The sequence below is a fragment of the Frankliniella occidentalis genome, unplaced genomic scaffold (assembly GCF_000697945.3).
Source record: "Frankliniella occidentalis isolate FOCC.00 unplaced genomic scaffold, Focc_3.1 Scaffold190, whole genome shotgun sequence".
In the NCBI taxonomy this organism is placed as follows: domain Eukaryota; kingdom Metazoa; phylum Arthropoda; class Insecta; order Thysanoptera; family Thripidae; genus Frankliniella; species Frankliniella occidentalis.
The window spans coordinates 156,587-162,141 of NW_026267316.1; positions in this window are offsets into that span (position 1 = coordinate 156,587).

Below are 5,555 nucleotides of genomic sequence, written 5' to 3' on the forward strand. Positions count from 1 at the left end.
CTCACCTTTGCCTTGGGCCTTCTTCAGTTTTCTCTTCAATTTTGGTTTTTAGTTTTTCTCTGGCGTTTTGCACTTCGGATTTTACCCTAGGCTTGTCTGCAACAAAAAGGACAGTGTTTACTTCCCATATCTTAATTGGCTGAGCGATTAGCGAAGCCCATTACTCCACTAACCGGAAAAGTTTCATTCTGTTTGTTTGTTTGTTTGTCTGTCTGTTTGTTTGTCTGTCCGCACGATAACTCGAAAATGAATTGAGAGAGCGATCTGGGAATTTCAGGGTCGTTTTGAATCATAAAAAGACAGATCGAGTTCGAAGATGAGAATTCTAGCTCAAAAATTGGCTTTTAAAAAAATCAAAAACTACAGGTCGCAAAATGTATTTTTATCAAATATATTTTTATGCGTTCCTTAGGGGTAAACCGTCAAAGTAGAGCCTTCCGGGCGAAAATTTCGTCCGTTTCGCTCTATCTTGTACCGTTTAGGTGCTAGGGGGCATTTTGTGACAAAAATGAGGAGAAAATGATCAAATGGTCGATTAAATCGTTAACTAAAAGACTTCATTTCGAAAACTTGTATATACACTCCTATTACCCCGTCTCGGGTGTCAGCGCCGCAGGCCTAGCTATATGTGCGCCAGGCGCGTCGCAGCGTAACAGTGTTTCGTGAGATATCGCGAAGCCTGTTACGCGAGACGTGGTCTGGCGTACATATAGCTAGTTAAATAACTGACAGTTTTAGGCATACAATTTTAGAAATTACTTTTCCTCTGTTCCTGTCGTCTCTCTCTCTGGCTCCTGTGCTGGGATTTCTGCCTTTTTGCTGGTCTGTTTTCTTCTGTGTCAGCTGTCATCTCTTGTTGATCCCTTGATTCCTAATCAGCAGTCTTCTGTACGTGTACGGCTCCAGTTCTCTGCGCCACCCCTGCTGTGTCTTCATTGGCTGAGCGATTAGCGAAGCCTACTAGGTAGATGTACGCCAGACCACGTCTCGCGTAACGGGCTTCGCGATATCTCACGAAACACTGTTACGCTGCGACGCGCCTGGCATACATCTACCTAGGCCTGCGGCGCTGACACCCGAGTCGGGTAGTGCAAAAGTGTACACAAAGATATGGGCCTCCGGCCCGTCAACGGCACGTCACTTTGACTAAGCATGCAGGGTTGTACATTTTTTCGCTTTTTTTCGTCAAAAATACCCTCTAGCGCCTCAACGGTTTGAACTAGAGCAAAACGGAGAAAATTTTCGCCCGAAGGGCTCTATTTTGATGAGTTACCGCTTAGGAGACTGTAAAAAAAATATTTTTAAAAAACTTTATTTTGGGGACCTGTGGTTTTTGATTTTTTTTAAATCCAATTTTTGAGCTAGAATGCTCTTCTTCGAACTTGATCTGTCTTTTTTGTGATACAAAACGACCCTGAAAATCCCAGGTCGCTAGCTCAATTCGTTCTCGAGTTATCGTGATGACAGACAGACAGACGGACAGACAGACGCGAAACTTTTTGATCATCACTAGAGTAATAGGCTTCGCTAATCGCTCAGCCAATTACTCCGTCTGGTCGAAAAAAACTTTTTCTGTCTGTCTGTCTGCACGTCTGTCTGTCCGCACGATAACTCGAGAACGAATTGAGCGAGCGACATGGGATTTTCAGGGTCGTTGTGTACCTTAAAAAGACAGGTCGAGTTCGAAGATGAGCATTCTAGCTCAAAAATTGGATTTTTAAAATATCAAAAACAACGGGTCCAAAAAATGACGTTTTTTCAAAATATTTTTTTATGGTTTTCTAGGGGGTAACTCATCAAAGTAGAGCCCACTGGGCGAAAATTTGGCCCGTTTTGCTCTATCTCTCACCGTTGAGATGGTAGAGTGTATTTTTGACGAAAATAAGCGATAAAATGTGCAATTCTCCATGCTTAGTCGAAGTGATGGGCCGGAGGCCCGTATCTTTGTGTACATATTGCCACTACCCGACTCGGGTGTCAGCGCCGCAGGCCAAGGTAGATGTATGCCAGGCGCGTCGCAGCGTAACAGTGTTTCGTGAGATATCGCGAAGCCTGTTACGCGAGACGTGGTCTGGCGTACATCTACCTTGTCTATCTCACATTCCCCCTCCCTTTGAACCACCACAGCATCACTCAGCTCTTGTGGCTTCAGTCCTCTCATCCCCATCTGGTTGCCCATCTGTGGCGATAAATCTCTCCCATTCCATGTCTTCCGTATTTCAGATAACGTATCAGCCATCAATAATTCTGTGACTTCAGTTCTCTCATTCCCATTTGGTTCGGGAAACTGACCCCTCGGTTCTGCTGTGACTTCATCACTCTGCAATGCCACATCTTCCACGTTATCCATTTGTGATGGGTTGTCTACATCTTCTTCTTGTTCATCGTACACTTGCTCTCTTGTCAGTGGCCTAGAAATTAAAGTTCTCAGTTACACTGATTCGAAAGATCTTAGAGGAACCAGGAAGTAATTGAATATACATACTCAATAGACGCAGCATCGCAGAATGTTTGAAGGATGTGGAAGTCTTCTCTTAATGTTGGCTGGCATAGAGTCAGAAACATGAGCTCGTCATTTACACTCGCCAGGCACTCTGTTGCTGCAGTAATGTCAGTATCCCTTTGAATGTGCACTGTCGACTTCCCATGGTATTTATTCCTGCCGCTAGATTTAGTTCCTTGGAATGTGATGTTCTTGTATTCCTTCCACGTTTCTTCTTCTTTTGTTTTGATGATCCCTGGTGAAAAAAAAATCAGACATTTCCTTTGTTACAGAATTAAATTTTTTGACATGCCGCCCAAAGGACTGCAAGACTTACTCAAAAATTTGTTGAAACCGGGATGGCGGTCCTTCACCTCTCGATTCATGGACCGGTTGACGCTTTCCAGCCCTGAGGTAACGTAAATGTGTCTCTTATTCACACTTACTTCCTCCAGGTCCGGCAGGTCGATCCACTCCTCTCCCAGATAGTTTAGGAATTGAAGGCATTTGAACTGGACGCCATCCGGTTTCACTTTTGGGAGCTCCTTCCCGAAGATATCATTGAAGCCCTTGTGCATGCGATCAGCAGGCAGTTTAGGGAGCAGATAGCAGAGTCGCAGGGAGGGAGGGTTGCTTAGTTTCTTTTGTTGCCTTTCCTGAAGATATCCAATATTCCCCGAGACCGAGACTCACTGCCTTTTTGTGGATAGCCTGGAAAGAAAAAAATGAATGTTATGCACTTGTCGACGTATGCCTGCAGAAGTGACGTATCTGTGAAGAGGCGCGCAACACTGGCGGATCTGCGCCGGCCCGGCCGACACTATGGCGTATCTGCTTTTCGGTTGATCTGCTCTGTCAACTTTGGAGGCGTATTGCTCATTGTAGGTATGTCGTATAGTATTGAGTGATATCAAAACTCAATCACGAGTATATAAACATTGCAATGAGACATCAGTCAATACTGTACGACATACCTACGATGAGCAATAGGCCTCCGAAGTTGACAGCAGATCAGCCGAAATGCAGATACGCCTGTGATGACCGCCCCTTCCCAGACCCGCCAGTGTTGGCCGGGCCAGCGCAGATTCGCCAGTGTTGCGCGCCTCTTCACAGATACGCCACTTCTGCAGGCACACGTCGTTGTGTTCAAGTAAACCATGTACACTTGGTAGTAATTCATAGTTTCTATACTTCTTTACATTGCAATTTTGGCTATTATATCTAAAGTTTACACTACTGGTTTAGTCAAATCCTTGTTCGAAATAGGAAGCTAATGATTTTAAGTAATGTGAATCACAAAAACACTGATAGAAATTGAATGACAGTATGGTATTACATACTCTCATTAGCTCTGAAACCACAAGCATTTCTAAGATCTTTATATGTATATTTAAGGCAATATTTCTTAATCTTCACCACTTAACTTGTATGTAGTCAAACACAAAAAAGAGAAATGTATGATGCCAAATTGCTAGTAATTCACATTTTGCATCAAGAAAAATGTGAAGTATGTCGAACTGAAGTCCTTTAATGCTCACTCGCATTTAGTGCCAAATACATCCCCACACAATGAGAGTTCGGTCCCGGAATGCCTCCCTCCAGCCTCTCTGCATCTTCTCAGTCTGTTATTACCTGACTGGGATCGAGCCCAAGACCTTTCAATTTTGAAAATGTTGGCTTGTAAGCAGCTATCGTCTTCCTAGATATGACAACATAGGCAGTGTCTGTAAGAAAAACAAACGAGTAAAAAATTGGCAGTGGTACTGGGAATTTGTTATAGTTGCTAATAACTAGGTAGATGTACGCCAGACCACGTCTCGCGTAACAGGCTTCGCGATATCTCACGAAACACTGTTACGCTGCGACGCGCCTGGCATACATCTACCTAGGCCTGCGGCGCTGACACCCGAGTCGGGCAAAAGGCAGAGTCATGTACGAGCCTTCGGCACCAAAAGACACAAATTTTACCCCGAGGATTTTATTTTGACGAGTTGCCCCACCAGAGACCATCAAATATCTGAGAAACAACATTAAAAAGGTTTGGGGTCATTTTCGTGTTACAATAGAGCCAAACGGACAAAATTTTGGTCCTGTGGGGTGTACTTTGACGAGTTACATCATAGGAAGATGTAAAAAAAAATTTTTTTTTAATAATTTTTGGGTTCTTCGTTTTTGATTTTTTTGACAGGCCAATTTTTAAGCTAGAAGGCTCAAAATCAATACAGTTCTTGCTTTTTATGCTACAAACATACGCATAAAATTTCAGGTACCTAGCTCAAACCGTTCTCGAGTTATCGTGATTACAGACAAACAGACACACAGACAGACACGAAACTTTTTGATCATCACTGGAGTAATAGGCTTCGCTATCGCTCAGCCAATGAATCTTTGGTAAATCCAGACAAATCTGGAACAGTGTATGAATTCTAATTGTTCTTACGGTTCCAAAGGCAAGCGCAGACAAGATCATAACTTGAATTGCTCCCAGCAGTCGAGGGGTCAGCTTGAATGTTGGGTCTGAAGCCACAACCATATCTCTTCGAGCAATTTTGCTTTTAAGACACCTTTTTGAAGCAAACACCAATGCATCCTCATCATCACCACCCACAATGCCTTCGTAAACCTCTTCCTTGTCATCAGAAGTTCTACTAGAAGCAACAAACGAGTATAAGCAAAGTAAAACTAAAGGTGTCATGTGTTGGTTGTATTAATTAGATTACTCACTTACCAAGGTATGCGGTGCCTGGATGCGTGAGGAGGTCATTGGCGTCTTCAAAAGTTTTGGGACATTTGGCTGGGTGCCCAGCCTTGAAGCGGCGGTACTGAACTGCTCTGACAATGCAATCAAATTTGAGCAGGGAAGCAGCTCTTTTGTTTCTAAGCTGGGCCCTACGGAGAAAAGAAAGTAAGATGAAACGTAAGAAAGAGAGGAAAAAAAGAAGTAGCAACTGACACATTTCTAAAGGGATAGCAGCTATTTGATTCAATACTGAAGAGGGGTCCAAGTGTTTGGTCTAAGCAAAGAAAAATTCCCACCTCACTAATACTCTGTTCTTTTCAGACAGTCCCCTGT